General features: G+C 41.5%; 1 protein-coding gene across 1 annotated transcript in view; it reads right to left on the reverse strand.

Moving 5' to 3' along the window:
* Positions 1–20,313, reverse strand: part of LOC143260755 (latrophilin Cirl) — a 676,923-nt gene that overhangs the window by 501,127 nt on the left and 155,483 nt on the right. Inside the window, exon 2 of the mRNA XM_076527309.1 lies at positions 7,669–7,719. The gene's annotated coding sequence lies outside the window, so the exon portion shown is untranslated. The remainder of the gene's footprint in view (positions 1–7,668; positions 7,720–20,313) is intronic.

Consider the following 20,313-nt stretch of genomic DNA (forward strand, 5'->3'; position numbering starts at 1 on the left):
GCATAATTCCTCGATCGAACGTGAAAGCGCCGCGAGCCGCGAGGCAACGACACCTTTCCCGGCTGCCGACAGCGATACGCCCGAAATACGTGTCGCCGCGAGATGCAGAAACGTCATAAATATGCGATCCATAGGTTGGCTCCGTTGATTGCGACTCGCGGAATAAAGTTGTCGTAGGAGACCGCCGACGCTGGAAGATTTACTCGTTTCTTTGTGAGCACATCCGACGGAGTCTGACCGGGGCAAGCCGTTTAATCCAATTCCATTTTAATTTACAGGGCATTGTTTCCCGCGATGCAAGTGACAGGCGAAACAAGGGAATAATTCAAGCGTTCCGTCCTCCTACCCGACTTGCCGGACTATATTCCCGCGACCTTTCGAATTGCTCGAAACATCACTTAATTGCTGCATGAGGGAAACCATGCTGACCTTCCGAAATATGACGCACAGACGCCGATAACACATACATGATCCTTTTAATTATAACCCAGGATCGTTTCACGATTTCTGGAACTCGTGCGGCCTCTTTTGACTGTGCTCGCTGCAAGTTTCGCGGGTTCATCTCGCAGTTTATCGAACGATGACGAATTGAGGACAAAAATTATATTTCGGACAAATGCTAAGTATAATAATAGGTAGGATTCGTTCGTAGATTCTTCAATAAGTTGAAGCGTTCGTGTGAACATTAATAGCGGTCTCCGCCAACGAAGTTCGTTCACCTTGTCTAAAGAATCTTCCTGTTAATAAGTAAACGGCAAACAGTTTATCTTTTTCTCCGAATCTTTTGCAGAACTGCGATGTTAGAGGAATACTCTAATTTTGATTAAATTGATAGCGCAATTTCAATCGTTAAATCCTTTTTGGAAGTAAATATTCGTCTATTTTCTTTTGTCTGGTACCGCAAAATCTTGAATTTCTTCTTGCTTGTATTCTAAAATGTACTTTTTTGATACTCTTCGAGTGAACTCTTCTTTTATTTTAGATATTATAAAATGTTTTCTCTGTCAACAACAATTCTCTTGTAACTTGATGCATTTACTTATGATTAAGAAAGAATTGGTTGAATAAAAATGTGCAGAACAGCATACGAAGTTTAAATTACGAAATTAGAAATGACAGCCAATTTTATTTGCTTATCACCGAAATGCCGAGAATCGATCCAAGAAAACCTGATGAAAACAAAATAATTTAATTGATGAAACTGAAACTAGAAAGATCAAATTGATCGTAGTCGATGATATTTTAACTCTTTCGTACTTACATAAAATCTGCAGTACGCAATTTTCGTCATAGACTCAGCTGAAAAAGCCAAGAAACGCGAGTTTCTTATTTTTTTGTCATTCCAACTAATAGAAAAATTTTATAAAACGTATGTTAGTCACTGCCTAGTAGACTAGTCCTTCAATCATCTAAAAAAATTCAAGACGTCTCGTTCAATTTGAGGAAAAGTTATTGCGTTTTAAAAAAGTTATTGCGCCACTGTGTTTCCAACTGCGACGGTTAAGGGAAAAGGAAAAGAGAGAAGGAGGTTAAGATGCAAACGAAAATGGTTTTATACGTAATGCAGACAGTCTCGAAAGGAAGAGGGCGTCGCGAAGTGTGCGCGCGAGGCCAGTCCGTGAAATACGTCTTGTCCCCGAAATTTCTTCGTCCGTGTCTCCAGCGAGCGCCGAAACCCGCCCCCGGACAAAAGAGCACCCCTGTCTCGGGGTATTGCATAAACAACCGAGATCGCGATCTTCCGCGAGGATGTATGATCGCTTACCCCGTCAACCCTTCCTCCCGCACACCTCCGCCGCCCGCGTCCTCTCGAACAGTTTCGAGACAGCGGTCTCACAAAAGAGACGCTCTCGACGGTGCAGGTCGCCCTGGGTCCGTTCTCTCCAACTTGCTCTCCCGCTAATCCCAAAAGTCCATAAATACTGGAAGGGAGTTTATTCTCGAAAGGGTCGTTTACAGGATCACAGTTGTACCCTGACACGGGCCGGTGATGACGCTTTAATCCGGCGCCGGTATGCGCGGCCCCGGGAATGTCGCCGAATTTGCGACAGCGTTTCGGTCCGCCGATAACGCTTCAATTACTGTCGCTCGACGAATTCATTCGAGTGCTGTTCGCCCGTGTGAACCGTGATGCTAGAAGCTGACAGCTGCTGGACGACGACGGCTACACGAGGAATGGTATCGATTACCATCATAGCGAAACCTTGTCCGCTTATTCGGTGTTTCAAGAATATGCCGAATTTCCAGTCTCGAAATATTTTACTTCCGAGTACGACCGAGATGAGCGATAATGTTTCGAGAGTTTTAAAAGACTGTGGGATCCATTTTTTGTATGGAATATCAACGCTAGATTTACGGAACTCGTCGAAATGACGGGTCACTAATTTTTTAATTTACGATTGTTCATACCGTAAATATACATTTATGTGCTATTTATTCAACTTGTATGTTACTTGCGGCAAATGTTACAATAACGCTTGTTAAAAATCAGGATAAATGTCTTATTGTTACTTTTATAAACTAATATGAAACAGTTGTTTTTTGTGTTCCGTAAATATAGTGTTAACGTAATGTTTGATTAAAGAAAATATGACAACGCAATTATCACAAACTTTGAATATATATAATACTCGAGTAAACGCAATGAATACAACACTGCAATCTTCCGTCGCTATTTTCCCATTTCAGTCGTTAATGAATTTCACCGTATCGCTTGTATCGCTCAATTCCAAATGCTGAACCAAACCGTGCACAAACACAGGTCGTTCAGAGCGATCGTTCTTCATTTGCCCAAAAATCAGTGACGCATCAATCCTGCCAAGAACCCTCATCCCACAATACTGTTGCGATTAGCATTTAACTCTTACGCTGGCAACCAAAGTTTTTACGATTGTTTGGCAAACCGGGGTACACCGAGTTAGTCAATCTATTTTTTCTTAAATCTTAATTATACAACAATTTTGACAATTTCATAATTTTTTCGAAATTCATATTTCTCCTCTCCGGTAGTATAAAGATTACTGTTTTAAACAATTCATATATAATTCTTATAGATTCGATTGTTCAAAGACAAATAATTGTAAACAGAACAAGTAATCGTCGTCTATTTTTACGCCGATTACGGGAAGAACTATGTCTTCCAATCATCCAAACCCGAGTATAAAAAAGTTAAAGGTAAACATAGAAGTGGGTACCTGGTCACCCACATAGGGGTTATAAAGTTCCATGTTTTACTCGCGTATATGCGGAGAATATGTACCAATTGTCTGCTCGAGTGGAAGTCATAGTAAAGAGAACGCCTCGGAAATTGTTTTTCTCGACTACGAGCCAGAGAAGCGATAATATTCGATGATTACGAAAATACTGTTGCATGTATCATTCTGACGCTTGGTCCGTTTTTCACAGATGTATAAAGCATGTGCAGAATTTTTTGTGGGTCAGAATATTCAGTCGATTTGATAGAATAGCGTCGCCAATTTTGCACAGATTTCTAATCAGCTCGCAATCAATTTAGACTGTCAGTCGTTTACAATAGAACTAAAAAGATGACGTAGTTCTAAAAACGATGATATAGAAACACTAAAACACCTAAAAATTATTCATAAATAAAAATTTGAATAGGCCAAAGTCTAACTTCCAACTGGCCGAAAATGATCAAAATTCAACTTCGTAATTCCAGCTTCCAATTGTCTTCGATTCTGTGGGTTCATTCGACGAATCGATTAACATCGAACCACACGTCGAACACAAAATGGTACAGTACAGCGACTGGGGGCGTTAGAAAGCCGCAAGTTTCCAAGACGCCTCGCAGACAATTGTGTAATGTAAATACCGTCGTGTTCGGCGTTACGTAAATCGTACGTAAAACATGATCCACGCGAATGATTACAAAACGCGCCCAGGTATACCAATAATGCACGATTCCTTGGCACGTTTTACGGTTGATCTGAGGACAAATCGTTGCTTGTTGCAACGAGCCTGCCGCCGCCGCGATACATCTCGAATCGCTCGGCCTCGAATCTCGGCGATTCGCGTGTGAAACGATGACAATACGTGATTGGTGCCCGATCGCCGTACGTCCGAGGACATTATCCCCGCGCGGACTAGAGACACACCGGTCAGCAATTCTCGCGGACGGGAGTCTCGAATTCGAAAACTCGTCGTAGGTGAAACAGGACTCGCTCGGTCGACTCTGAATAGCATTGCTTACACCCGGGAACGTCAACACTCGCGCATCCGGCGGCGATCTCGGATTCGTCCCCGGCAAGTTTCTAACGCTTCACAGTTCACGGGGCTACGACAATCGCGAGCAGCGTTACACTCGGTTCCACGGCATTAGCGCAGCTGCCCGAAACGAGATTTCGGTGGTATCCGTGGAGGGGAACGGGGGAGGGCGAGTAGGTGGCCCATTGTCGAGGCAAGCTCGCATTCACCTTAACCTGCGTGAACACTCGTTCTCCATTCACTATTTCACGGTCCGTCCGGGGCCGAAAAAAACCGAGTAGCTTTAAACAGGCTCGGGAAGAGGTAATAAAGCGATCGACTCATCCACGGGCGTGTTGTTCGCACAACGCTCGAATATTACGCCGTATTACCATTACTCATTGTTCACTAGTCCCTGTGAATGCGGTACGCTGAACCTGTTCGACGGGCAAAGTGTCCTAATTCATGTATTCCACGTGGAAGACAATTTCGTTAACGATCAAGAATAAAGAAATAGTTCATTTAACTCCTTATATGAAAATGGCGTGTCTCTTTCTCGCAAACATTTTTCTGTGTGAAACACAAATTCGAATTGTTTAAAAACCATATAACTTACTTTTAAGTGTTACAAAGAAACTTAATATGATATTTATTTATTTATCTTGATTTTTATCTATCGAAAATTGTGTCATTAGAGTTACGATGAATTATTAGAAAATAAATCATATTAAAATGAAATTTGAATGGTTTGTAAATTTTGATCACAATGATGAAAAGGATATTTTTTAAGTTTTATTCAATTTCAGCTTTACTTTATTAATCTGCTCTATTGCGAGTGAAATAGTGTCCACATTTATATAAATATATTAAGTAAAAACAGAAATATTTTAGTTTTATTCTGTGATATCTCCTGGCATAGAGTTGTGCTTCAAATTAGCCTGCGCATGCACGTTTTTTTGAAAATGAATCGTAAAGCTCGTAATAATATAATAATAATATAATAATAATAATATAATATAATAATAATATAATATAATATATAATAATATAATATAATAATAATAATATAATATAATATATAATAGTAATAATATAATATATATAATAATAATCGTAAACCAAGATCGAAAGGCTGGTAATGTACAGTGATTTACAATAAAAGTTATGAATGAAGGACAAACTACAGTAATTTTTATTGAATTTGAGAACAGAAATATTGTTGCGAATCTCTCGTTGGAATTTTGGTAATTATGGTTAAGAATGCACAATACTTCACATAAGAAATACAATAACAATGCAATGACGCAGAAAGTTGCATCGCAGTTTCAATTGTGCTTTGCACGTTCTTTTCTTTGCTCCAAAAATATTATGCAAACGATGTTCAACGAATCGAAAATTGCTTTAACGAATGCCTCCTCCTACTTTTCAACGACTGTATCAATGAATATTTTTTTGTTTAACTTAAACATTAAACAAGTAGATGCGTTAGTGGTTCTCGAAAGTGTCTATCTACACTGTAGAATCGTTGCATTCTATATAAGTTCTTCGATGACACGTATATTCGCCAATAAAAAAAAACTTGCCATTTCTTCACAGCGTGTGTACACGTAATTCGCAACTAAAAATGTTAACTAAACACTTCTACATGAAATTAGCGGCTTCAATGACTATCCCAGAGTTTGTTCAGACCTTTTTACGGCTTGAAATGATACAAATTTAGGCCCGGTGATAAAAGAGCCGTAACGCCGGCTGCGTTAGTAAATAGTCATATTGCCGACGGAGGGTTAATTACAAAGTTTTGCCAGTTTACGCAAGTTATGGAATCCTGAAGCATGGATAATTTACACGGCGGTGAACAACAGTGCATCGTTTCCCGCGAGTGAATGCACAAAATTGTGCCAACATTCGTGATGTGATTGCGAAACGTTCAGTTAAATTAGAAGAAAAAAGAAAGGGGGGAGGTGGGGAGAACAAGAGCGAGAAAGGAATACAGAAAGTAAACGAAATTGCTGAAGCGAGAAGCGAGGTATGGCTATATGGCTATTTGCAGCGTAACCTTGGGTTTTCAATCACCGTTTATCGAGAACAAGAAAACGAGGGATACCTGAACGCAACCGGATAGCGGGTATATAAGTAGAAGATACTATTCTAAGACACCTAAGCCTCTGCTCCAGAGCGTAGAACTCTTTCCAGCAGGATCGTCAAAGAGTATTAAACGGCCGAATAGAAAAACCGCGGCTGGTTTACGACGTTGTCCGCGTAACCGGCGCGTTTACGATTTTATTGAAGCTGGCCCCGCGAGCACGTATCGCCACGCGAGTCACGCTTATCGTCCGTGAGGAGCGAAACTTCGGCTGATTCCGCGAATTATGACGGCGGATGTGGTCGTGTCGAGCTGGAGCTCGGCTTGTTTGACGGTCTAACTAGATACGGGAGTACAACGGCACGTAAAACCGGAAACTTTCCCGCGGAGATGAAACTTTTAATGCGTTCCACGGCGATGACTCGTTCGTTGCGCGGCACATCGAACACCTGGCAATCGAGACCGTACCTGGACCGTGTTGATTAACAGACTACAGATCTCGATTCTCGTAGTCCGAACAAGCGAAGAACCCGTACGAAATAGAATAGAAGCGCCGTTAGTTTGGCCAGTAGAAACGGAAAGCGACGAACAGACGCGTTTGCAGATTCCCATTGATCGGCGTTGTGTGGCGGGCCCGCATTCGACTTTTTACAAGCAGGCTTGCCAGCCAAAATATCGGGCAAAATTTCTCTGGAGCGCGCGTATATCGGGAACAGCAACGTGCCAGATTTTTCCCGCATTTTTCTCTGTCCAATTACACGGAAAAAGGCCGCGGAGAAACTGATACGACGTTTGCTGGTAATCATCCCGCGGATCGAGACAAAGGGGTCGGTAGAAAATTGAATCGCGTTTGTTCCTGATTGCAACGAACGCGATTGCGAGAACGTCGAGCCCGTTCGGACAGGAATATTCTACTCTCGAAATGAAATACTCCTCCCGAGAGTGATAACATTCGGCCGATGTCTCATGTCGGTGCCCGCCTCCGTTGCATTCCGTGAAACTTCGCCGTTTCGGCGAAGCTCGTGCCCCAGAGGGCAGCCGTTTCTTCGGCCATCTTCGAAATAACTTCATTTACAGAACGCTCTCACAGCGATACCGGGCATATCCATAGCCGCGCGCCATAAACCGACACCTGCGCGTGGGAAAGAATTTTCTTTGTCTCTCGGTGCAGGGAGTATACGCGATCGAGAAGCGAGGTCGCCGTTGCGTGCGTTCGCGCGCGTTTGTTCGTGAACGCGCGTGTGCGTGGCCTGCGCGGCATCCTAGCGAGAATCGGGGCCCGCGGAATGACACGGCGGAAAGCGAGAGGATAAGCGACGATACGATCTAGCGATATCGATTAAATATCAACGGACGGCGAAACGGCGCTGTGGCATACTCACGGAATTTTTCCAGGCTGCTCGCAGCTCTCGTCCCGAGTCGCTGACGGGTGTCTGTAACAGAAAACGACCCGGTCATTAACGCTGTATCGGGCCGGGGGACCCGCGGACGAGACTATTTATGCGGTTCGGGCCTCTGTGTACGTGGCTCGCGCGTCTGCGAGATCGAATCTCGAAACTCGTTCGGTACACGAGCAATAGGGACGGTTAATTTAAACGCGTTCCCTTTAATCGTAGTATTTATTTCATTATAATCCCGCCTCGGACGGTGGTATACCGTCCCATTTGCGTTAACTGCTCACATTACCTGCGTACGGCCGAAGGATAATTCCACTGTGGAACACACGGACGCTCTCTCGGGCTCTACCCACAACAGGTGGAACGAAGAAAACCGTCGGGGCCTCGGCCGCTGTATATTCCACGGCGTTTTCGTCTCTGAGAACCGGGCCTACCGGCCGATACCCGGCGTCCTCCCGTCCCCTCCCTTCTCCCCCCGGACCGCCGTTGCCAACCGTGTCCAAGATACGGGAACGTTGTATCAGATTATCGTAAGGTTTTGCATTCGAGGGATTTCAGTAATCCATTCGCTATGTGTAATCCCATTATCGGGCGTTTTCCTTGCGCTAACGCGACCGCTTTCAACTCGTCGAGCTCGTCACGCGTCTTCCAACCCTGTATCCGCGTTTCCTGCTTCGAAGTTCCGACCACGAAGATCCACAGCTTCGCCATCTTTAACACTTCGGCTGTCGCGTCGACCGTATGCGGATGACGGAATTATTTGCTCAGATTCGAAAATTCATTTTCACGCCTAAGCTACACTGCGTTGCGTAGCTGTAAAACCGCCAGCTAATTTTCAGCTTTTATGCGGAGAAGTTCAAGTAATAATGAATGAAGTATGCTATGTTCAAAATCGTATTGAGAAACGTATCTTTTTAGAAGGACAGATTATGCATTGGTGTTTTGTCACTGAAGAACCGAACCTGTGAAGATCGTTTTCCGTGGATAGATACAAGAAACAATGCGACAAAGTCTGATTGGCAGTATGCAAAATCGAATATTTCAACTCATTGAAAATAGAAGTGGACCCACGTAATACTAAATTATCGTTACAATTTTATTTGATCGTATTTTGATTCGAATTATTGCGCACTAAAGCAAGAATAAATTAATTTCCTTCTGTACTTTGTTTCTTTCACTGATGAAAATTTATTCTTTTTACGGCGACTTGTAAAATGGCTTTCTTTGCATGATAACTACATTCGTCGAGTTTCGGCTGTTTAACACGTTCCGTGCCGAGCTTTTTTTACTCGAATCTTCACACTTTGATATTTTACTAAAACTTGATGTATTACGTGCATATTAATTCTCGTACACATAACAACATAACAAAAACTTATCAACGCCCATTCTTGCGGTGGAAATTGATTCTTCGGTTCTAAATTTCTTGTAAACAATTTGTTCAGTTCACTAAGTAAACATGCAAGCGTGTACCATCGATGGTACACGTGGCACGGAACGTGTTAATAAAAGACCTGAATTCTCTATGTTCTAGTTTCATCCGAGCGATACAACGGGTGTCGACTCCTTGACACATTAAATAACGAAGAAAGTTCGTTTCGATCAATAAACATAAATGATGCAATTTATTTAGTTTATACTTTTTGCTGTTGACAATTTTCAAATTACCGATTTCTTTTATGGCTGTTCACGTAAGTAAGTTAATAGTTGTTAGCTAAGTTCTGTGCTACAAAACTATAGTCTTACCTAGAAAACTATATCCGTGTGTGTCTACCTAAGCTTCCTGTATAAAGAATGTAGCTCTTAATCGATAGAATGCGTGTATGTGCCGTTGAACAATCAGAAAACTCAGTAAACATTCTCATCTTTAATGCAGCTATAAAAAGATGGCACCAAAGAGTTTCTTTGAGCTAACGCAAATGTAGGTTGAAACATAAACAGAATTTTATAGAGACATCGAGAATGTCATTTAATACATACGCTCTCTTCAATAGCTTTCACATCGCCCGCAGCAACTCCAACAGTGCATCTGCATCTTTTGGTTCACTTTGTCTTTGAACTCCGTCCAAATAATCCCAAACATGTCGCGCAATATTCAAATCAGGTCTTTGAAGTGACCGATTCGTACTGTTTAATATATACGAAGCTTCTAAATACTTGTCTACAATTCGAAAGTTTTCAGCGAAAACTCATTGATCAGATTGTTACGCACACAGCCTCCGAGTGACATTACAACGCACTTACTTTTCTTGTCATCACAAGTAATAGCTGTATTAAAAACGAGTATCTTAATCGTTGTAGTTATTCGAGTCATTTAGGGTGGTGAAGCCGGTTTCCGCCGCCAGTTGCTGTGCCTTTGGCCTGTCTTCAGGGACAATTAACTTTATATCTATCGAATAAGGCAATATTAAATCCTATTATACTTTTAATTTGTTTCAATTTTGAAGGCACAGTAATTGGCTACATTACTCTAATCCAATTTGAAAAAAGTTACATCGTTTTAAACGCGTACGAATACTTTCGCCCATCGTGTATCGTACAGAATCTAAACACCCGTCCCAAGTACAAGTCTTGGAAATTCAGCTTGTCGGCGTAGTTGATCAATCGATTTACACGCGCCGTCACAGTCTATCGGTCGCGGGCGAACAGGCGGACTTAATTTTTCAGGATCATCCACGGCCAATTAAATCGATATGAATGTTGAGTTGACGCACCTTCGTGGTCCGTGGCAACATTTTCCATAAATCAATGATTAATTCCGCGGAATCGGAGCGGCTCGCCGCGCCGGTCCATTGACCACGCGGACACATGAGCCCGTGCTGCACACGGTACGGACACGTGCGCGCGAGTCTAGCGTTCACGTGGCAATGGCTAACAGCGCCGGGCTAACAAACGCGAACGGAGCCCGGACGCAGGGATTGTGACACGTATCGAATGCATTGATTTCGCGTAGGTAACGTCTCACTCGGCGCCGCGACACCATCGTGCGTTCACCACGCAGGGGAGGGGCGCACGCATGTGCGTGTATGCAGTGATACAATGGACGAATGGACCCTCGGGACCAACGGCCCTTTCGGAGACCCTCGCAACGGGGCACCGGAGATCGACTCGAGTCGGAAGGGAACGAGCCGGGGGCCGGAGTGGTGCCAACTTAATGAGGGACCACCTAGCTCCAACTGTTTGTTTTTCGCGAGATCCGCCGGCGGAGAAAACACCCCGACGCGGCGCGGTCCAGCCGATCACGTTTACGGTCTTGTATCGCGAGCCTCTCGTTTGCCATAACTTCCGCGATTTGCCCGTGAAATTACACGCGGCGGACTCGACCGCGAACCACGATAGTTCGATAAAGATCCGCCACCTTTCTCGATTCGATTTCGCGTTACCTCGCGCGCCCGTCTCTCTCCCTTTTTCGATTCACGTTGCTTCTCTGGATCCGATCGACCGGAACACTGCATCGATTCGTCGCGCCGTGTTATCCGGTGCTTGAACGATTCCCCGTGACCGACGTCGTGATTCATTCGATCGCGGAGACGTTTGCTCCGAAAGACACGTTTCTTTTTCTTCTTTTGCCCGTCGAACCGACGGGGGAGCCTGGTGTGCCGGGTTAAAGACATCGAGTTTTTTTGGGGACGAATCGATAGCATAACGCTACTACGAACGTAAGCATCCCAAGGGAAGTTCCCGGAGTCAGGACGGAAATATATTTAGATTCCGGGTCTCTGATGAATATAGCAGGGGCAACACTTTCTTGATGACCTACATATGCAGCACCGTTTGATCAAAAATATTATTTTAGGCAGTGCAGCCAAATATCCAAATATAATAATGTTGGTTCAAGTTGTCATTTTAAATGAATTCGCAATGATGTCGCTCGTTTTCTGCAGTTTAGACTAACTTTCAATATTCAAAACGCTGAAAATATAGCGTCTTTCGATACTTTTTTTTTAAAGGAAATTACGCAGCGATTTTCGCGTTAAATTTTTAGAATAGTTGGATTCATATTTCACTAGTTAGCTGCTGTAATCATTTTGAAAAGTGTGCAAGTTACTGCAATTATATTGTGTACGTTTGATTTTCTTCATATTCTGTTGAAATACAACTCTTTTATAAAATATATAATTTAATGAAGTATTTAATAATTAATTTAATCAAGATACACACCCTTCTTCATCAGTTGTTTTCGACGAGTAGACTTGTTATGCAGAAATTGATACATATTTGGTAACGACGATTATTGAGAAACAACTGTTTAAGGAATGTGTATACATTTTTTTTATGTCAAATATGTGGAGAAACTATGTTTATAAACTAATATGTTTATAAACATACCATCGACAAAAGTGCAAATCTTCCAGATGCAAAGGAACAGAATAATATTGTTAATAATTACATCCTGACTCTATTTCAAAAAATTTCGAAAAAAATTTACAAAGTAGACAAATCGTCGAAACTTTGAATAAGGGTTTCGTTACTGTTTCATTGTCCCCTTGCCAACGTAACTCGAATTTCTGGCTGAAACTTTAGGCACGCAGCCTCTATGGTACCATTAACCGAAGCAAAAAAGATTGGATTCTTCGAAGTCGGCAGACCGGATGCCCCCCTTAATATCGTCGCCGCGTTCGTTAATCCGGATGGTCAGACGTTTTTCATAATCCGCGGCCATAAATTAATCTGGGCCGCGTATTAACGGTGCGCAAATTACACGCGCGGCCGAGATATTTAATCCCGAAGACACGCTGTAATTATCGCGGGTCGCGCGCACCGTCGCACGACCGTTTTTTTCATAAATGGATACTCGGCTAACGCGATGTAACGCATTTATAACAGGGTTCGATGGTAGCCCCGGACACAGAGCCACGGGCGTTACCTGGTCTCCTAATGTCGTGTTTTTTTCTCGACGACACGCTTCTGTAGCGCCGTGGCTACTCCCTTGGCGCGGACTTTCACCGTTGTTTTCTTCAGACCACGTCGCGCGGCCAACCCGGCAGGGAATCCACGACGCTTTATCACCTTCCAAATGTATTCTTGCGCAGTTTCCCCGGATTTCTCGCGTATTTGTCTCTTTCTTTTGTGTCGGCCGCAGCTCACCCCCCCTCGAATACATTTGGAGCCGTAATGCGAACGCTACTCGAGGAAATACATACTTCGATGCTTGCTTCGGGAAACTCGTTTCTGGATGTTTATGCAATCCTCGCGCGGCAATGCCGTCCAAGATTAAATATATTCGAGAGCAATAATGAGAACCGACATGGATTTCTGATCGTTCTTTAACGCTCGTTTAGCACTGGGTTATCTGCGACTCTTTCTGCTTCACCAAGGAAATGATGTAGCCTTTTGTAGTTATATCGTGTATTATGTTTTGTAGTACTATTAACATCTTTATATGATTTGTAATACGAATGTAATGTAAGTACAAGTAAAAAACGATAATATTGCAATAATATTTATTTGGTCGACGGAAGAAAAGTCCCTGTGTTGTAACAATATATAATATATTTGTATAGCAATGTATATAATATAATTATACATTATAATATTATGTATATATTATATTATATAATTATATAATAATATATATAAATAATGACAATATGTTGCACAAGTAGTATATCAAGAAGAAAAAAGGAAAGGAGTGATACAATAAAAAGATAGAATAGAGGAGAAAATAAGTGATTAAGATGATTAAATAAAGTGAAAGAATGAAGAGAAAGTAACAGAAAATAATACAATAGAGGTCATTAAAGTAATTTCTTCAGTAAGAAAGAAACGAGGAAGTAAGGACGAAAAAGTGCTGATTAATGCAGTAATGAAAAAAAAGTATCATTGTTCAAGGAATTGAGAACAGCTGTAGACAAGCTCTGAGAAAGCGATATCAGTCACAACTTGAGAAGATCAGGAATAAGGAAAAGGAAAAGAGGGATGAGAAAGCAGAAGAGAAGGGAAAGTTGTTAAAAGAAGAGGATGCTTGAATTGCGATGATAAAGGAGATTTTAAAGAGGTGTATGAACAACAAAGAATGTTTAGTATGTTGCAGTACTGGTTCGAAATTAAGAGTAGTCGTTTAAGGCAATTATGGTAAACCGTAAAGTGAACGCTGAGTTTCAGAGAGAAATGTTTTTTGTTACTGCGCGTAGAAGCGTAGAAAGAGAGCTTTTTGAGAATCATAGTGTAATAAATGGAGTGGCCATTTATAATAATAACTTTTATGTAATACGAATGTAATATAAAGCTACAAAAATAATATATGAAGTAGATATTTTTTGCGTTAAATAGAGATCGACGAGCAATAAGATTTCAAAAAATGTATAACATGTATAAAATGTATAATACGAATGCAATATAAAGCTCCAAAAATAATATATGAAGTAATAGATATTTCTACTTTAAATAGAGGTCGACGAGCAATAAGATTTCAAAAAATGTATCACATGTATAAAATGAATAATACGAATATAATATAAAGCTACAAAAATAATATGTAAAGTAGATACTTCTTGCTTTAGAGATCGGTTATACATTTCAAAAGATGTATAAATATTATAAAAGCGTAAAATATTATTTCAATTACCTCGAGATCACGATCCAGAGAAACTCGTGCGCGAGGAAAGAAGTTTAGTCGTGCAAGCAATTAATATCGATCTGGATTTCGCTTAATTCGATAGTAATCAATATCCGCTCCGTGTAATTACGAGCTGCGTGCAAGCGCAATAACGTACTGTCGTAGGGATAATGAATTCTAAAAACTAATCGGTCAAATATCAAGCGGGCTATAATTACGGACAATTATTACGCCTCGATATCGCCGAAGTATTTATTAGAGTGAGTGGTAGTGCACCGTGTTTCCTGCAGGAGAGCATCCATTCGGGGCACGCCGCGATACATTCCGGCAGACGATGTATCGATTATGCCGTCACGTTCCACGCTAAAAACGATCAAGTGCTGCTCAAGCATGAATACGTCCTCGTTGTTTGCGGTTCGATTGACAACGATACCGTCGCCGAGCCATGGGATATGGTTCTATTGCTACATGCAGCCGTTTCTTCTCGAGATTTCAAGTTGATTCGATATTCCCTCGTTATATTCGCCATCGATACGAATCTGTCGTCGAGGATTTATCTTTCATCCTCCAACCGTCGGAAAATTATAATCGTTAGTCAATTAAAAATAACGTCGCACAGTGACACGCTTGTCCAGAAAGTTGGCCAAAATGCAATTTTCGATGCACAGTCGATCACGAAAATATTTGGACATTATTAAACGCGGATTAAATTTTACAACATCGATATCGATATTTTGAAGTATCAGAGGGGGTCCAGTTTTGATAAACAATCGCCATAAAAATTTTTGTAATTAATAAAACTGGCAGAAATGACAAAAGTATTAAAAAACCCATATTTTTTAACCTTTTTATTCGAATGAATAATCAAACTATAAACACTGCATTTTGTACATCTTGGGATCGGTTAACGTTGATATGAGCTATAAACAATTAAAGATTGTCGATCACAGGTTTTCTTTACTTCGGTTGATTGGTGTCGCGATATTTTCGTGACAGATTGTACACAGCACCAAAAAGCTGCTGCGTATACATTTCGGTGCATCGAATACCGTTTGAAATGTTAAAACTTCTGCATTAAAACTGCTTCGTAATACTTCGATGATAGTAACATTTATGGCAAATATTCTTTCAAATCGGACTCAATCAGTTTTCTAGCTTCTTGTCGATCGGAAATAAAAGTTTCGACGACTCGTTGAACCGACGAGCGGAGATGGAAGACCGCGATCTTTACGTCACCGTTTCGCGAACTAGCATTCTAGAAACGTGACGTCAAGTGGCGACGGACATCATCCGACTTACAACAGGGTAGATTACGCGAAAACGGAACGTCGCGTCGTGCGAATTATTCAACTAAATACGGAAACGGGATTAAAGTTTCACTGCGTCGATGACGTGATCGCGAGGAATAACTGTTGGAACATGTTCGCAGCTAGATGGACGTGCTGGCGCGGGGGTGTGAACCAGTCGTCGAGAGAGATAGGTCAGCGTGTGCACAGGTTATATCGGTTATTGTGAATAATACACGAGTCTTGGAACTTTATTTGTAGTTGACAGGTTCCGGCGAGATAGCGCGACAGAATCTGGCACGGTGTTTGACTATTCAGTACGATCGCGAGTATCATTCAGGATTTTTGCGTGTGACGCCCCGGTGAAAAATGTTTCAGGAATTCTGTGAAAAATGTCGGATTTCGGGGCCGGGTTTGTATCCGACGGGGCAAATTGATTAATCAAAATTCCCCTTTTCCCGGTTCGATCGGGAAGGATGGAGTTTTCGGCCGGCAACGGGCGACCGATAGCTTGACCGGCCTGGTTCGACGCGAAACACGACGCCGAGAACCCGCTTTCGTATCCACGGGCCAGTCCAAGGACGATTTGTTCCTATTAGCGGGCATGTGTTAATCCTCATGGGCGTATAAACTTCCTCGCTAATGAGTCGACGTCTCATTCGTACCGCGCGAACGTATTCCGGCCGGACAAACGCGGGACTGTATTAATTCAAGGATCGCCGTCTCTCACGAGATGAATCTCGATCCGAGCGAGAATTATTATCCCCCGACGCGATCGCGCCTTTTATTCGACAAATCACGCGCTACCGTCGTAAAGCTACCGGCACCTTTTTAGGTGCTGTTAAAACAAATTCGTTTTATTACCGTCATCACGTCCGACGTCTCCTTTTTAAACGGCGGCTACTATCTTCAAGGTATTACGCGCTTATATTTGTCTTCGATATCTGAGCGTTCAACCGATCGGCAATTAAGTGGCACAATGCGATTCAGGCGAATATAATATTCTTTTACATAGAAACGATGCGAGTATATACACGGTGTCCAAGGTTTTAATGTTCAAACTTTGTCAGTGTATTCTATGGCACAAAGTAAGAAAAAAATGTTATGTAAGCGTAGGTCATATAGAGCTTTATTAAGAAGTTTTAACAAAAATTTAGAATGGAAATAGTAATTGCATTAGAATAGTGAAGCATTGGCTTGAATAGATCAGCACACGCCGTGTGTTTATGTAAGCTGTGTTTATTAACACATTTCGAAATGTATCAATAACCGTTGTTGACAATACATGATTGACATCGATCGAAGATTTCTTTCTACTTTTTATTTTTTTTTTTAGTTGATTACTATTCCTATTCTGAATTTTTGTTATAACTTCTTAATAAAGCTCTATACGACCTATATTTACATAACATTTTTTTCTTACTTTGTGCCATAGAATATACTGACGAAGTTTGAACATTAAAACCTGGGACACCCTGTATATATAGAGAGAGAGTTGATGCTTCTTGGGGTTACACTCGCTTCTAATTATTACTGTGTGTTTATCTTTCTTGGATTCGTGTTACGTCGATTCGCCCGCAAAGAGCAAAATGGAATCGAGAAATCGTAACATTCATCGAGGTGAACAGTTGGGGCCATTTCGAGAATTTTTTCCGAAGAAACGTTGGAAATAGTCCCATCTATTGCGTCTAAGGGCTATATACCCTTGCCCTAAGTAATTTGTTCTTCTACTTATCTTAATTGTATTAACATTGAACCGACTTATCTGCGGATCAAAATAAAGTCAAGCACAGCTGCAACAGCCTCCGTAGAAGCTGCAATTGCATGGTCTGTTTTTAAACAAACGACGCATGTAAATTAACTTGTTGCTTCTTAAGATTACTCTCTTCTAGGTACTTTGTCTTTCTAGTTTACTTTTTTGTATTAACGTAAAATCGATTTATCCGCACGACAAAATAATATCGATCCTCGGACGGCGCACGAATTTCGCAACTCTACTATTGACGACGCTTATAACAATTCTGTGCTTTGTTCAACAATTTTTCGAAACATATTTTTGAAGATGCTTCTTGCAGACTTATTAGCCTGTCTATTATTCTTAGTGTAACAGCAATTTATTTAATTTAATTGCTGAAAATTAATTAATTAAGTGAACGATTTGAATCAACGCTCTGAATCAAAATAATGATAATCATAATAAACTGCAAAGTTAGATGCATTTACGAAATTGTTTCTGAACACATGACATAAGTAAATCAACTTATTACTTGTTATAGTACAGATTTTTACATACGAGATAATTTAAATCGATAAAAGAACGAAGGTCTTTTAAGAAACTAAATCTTAAATTCTATCTATTAAACGAGTGGCAAAATCAAAGTTGGCCTACCAAAAAGTAATATATTAGCCATAAAAACACGAGTAATCCACTTTTTCGGTTTCTCTGGCAATCGAAGGAAAATTCGAACTCGTCGTACCACGGACAAGAAAAATCTACTTTCCCGTAGTCTACGCGGACTATAACTCGAGCACGTTCGGATCGCTTTCTCCGAAATTCCTTATCGGGAGCGTCGAGGAGATAAAAAGAATGGAACGAGCCGTTTGCCTCGAAGAATTATGAGTTATGGATCCAATATTTTCCCAAAGTAATTTCAAATGAAAGGCAATTGCCCTCCGCAACACTCGGACAATCGACAGTCCTATCACGGGATCGCTCCAATTTATAGATCCCGTTGACTTACGGCCGCGATCAATACGCGTCCGCTGACGAAAGACGCGGACCGGGCCGGGCCGAGCCGGGCCGTCCCGGGGAGAGAAACTTGCTCGGCGCACCTTCAAACGAACATATTTTTATTTAGCATGTCCCCCGTATCGGTGAAATCTTTCGCGAGACGAAACATGAAATGTCACTTACTTGGGAACATCATGCTCCCGTAGATACGTCAGTTTTTCTCATTCTCCGGCGTTTTTGCTCTGATCAATGCCTGGTAGCGTTTCTCGGGCGGGTCGCGAGAAAAAACACGCGAATTTATTATTGCAACCGTAATTAGAGCTACCGATTTCGATCGAACGTCCGACGTATTTGAGAAAAGAAAAATTTCTTGTCCGCCTATAGTGTCGGACGAAAAGATTGCACACTTTAAAATTAATGTAATTTTTATTTATTTAACATCGTAACCAAGTTCTTGTTTCTTTACAAATTTGCAAGATACCGCTATAGACGTACACAAATGAAATAGAATCGAATTTCGCTAGTCTAAACAACGTTGCTTGAAAAGAAAAGAATTTTTATGGAGACAAAATGATAGCACATTTAACTAAAACTTATGAATAACAACAAATGAACGAATGATATTTAATGCTTAATGTTTTGTGGCTCATCCTTTACATTTAATAACAGTCATCAATAATGGTACGCACTTATCGCTAAAATACGATTTGTTGATCATCGAATAGTGACTATGTATCTATATGTACTCGATTTTTTCGAAAACTAAGTCCCAAACAAAAAGAAGTTGTTTTATATTATTTTTATGTTTCTTTATGAGGAATCACCTGGTGCACGTTTGTACATATCTTTCGAGTATATATATACACTCTATATAGTAATTGAAATTAACAAACTTCTAATTGGAACCAATCTTTTTCGATCAGACAGATTTAATAACAAAGAACTAGAATATATTTAAAGTTATATCTCTTATTAGTTTTATATGACACATACATTTTAACAATTATTTCTATAAAATAAAAAATAAAATAAAATAAAAATAAATATAATAATAATAATAAATAATAAAAATAAAAATAAAAATAAAAATAAAAATAAAATAAAAAGCGTTCGAACAAACGGCGAATTAACTTGCTTTTCATTGTACGGTTTAACTGATGTGGTTTTCCCAGCCTGTCGGTGCTCATATTTCTACAACTTCGAGTTCGGCGGGTATCTCGCGAGACAGGCAGCAGGGTAATTTTTGTTTATTCGGATATCTCGTAGGATCCCGGATATCCGAATATAAACGAACAGATCTGCTCGTAATATTCGCCGTTTCGTGACGATCCTCCATCAACGGAACAGTGAAAGTCGGAAAGTCGTCGGTAACTAGCCCGTCGGTCTCTGATTATCGTCGGTGGAAGAGAAAGGGGTTGGCCGCCGACAAAAGGCGGTTTGACGAAGGAAAATGTTAACGAGGGTCCCGTCTGTTTCCTGGGACGTCAGAATCCGAGTGCCAGGCCGAATCAGCCCTCTTTGTGCGTCTGCCGTATCGTGCATTTTTATTAAGCCCCGGCCGAATAATCGACGCGAAATTCGAGATCGCCAAAGGCGTTTCGTCGGCTGTCGCGCGCGCTCGCTCTCGTCTCCTCTCTTCTTGTTACCAGCGGAGGCCTTTGATACCCGGTGACCTGTTCCAGGCCATATGCCGAGTTTCAATAATTTCCAATTAGATCAAAAAGAATCGCGCGCGCGCGCGCGACCGGCTCTCCGGCGAATTTTAATTCGACCGTTCCCAACCCTTGGCTTTCTCGGTTGCAACTTTCCGGAACTCGTTTCGACGCGGAACCGGCGCTATTCAACGGGTCAGCCCGCGTCCCCTGTTACCGGAACAACGTTGATAGTCGTATTATTCTTGGCAAACATCGTTCGCCCGGTGTATTTGTCCGTGGACCGATATCGTTTGACAATGTTGACCGATATTATTGCGCGTACACAATATTCGGCCCGGCCAACTGCGACGCTGCCGTCGCCAACCTGGATTGTTCAGCTATGTTTCACGCTGCGGCTGC

The sequence above is a fragment of the Megalopta genalis genome, chromosome 19 (assembly GCF_051020955.1).
Source record: "Megalopta genalis isolate 19385.01 chromosome 19, iyMegGena1_principal, whole genome shotgun sequence".
NCBI classification, from domain to species: Eukaryota; Metazoa; Arthropoda; class Insecta; order Hymenoptera; family Halictidae; genus Megalopta; species Megalopta genalis.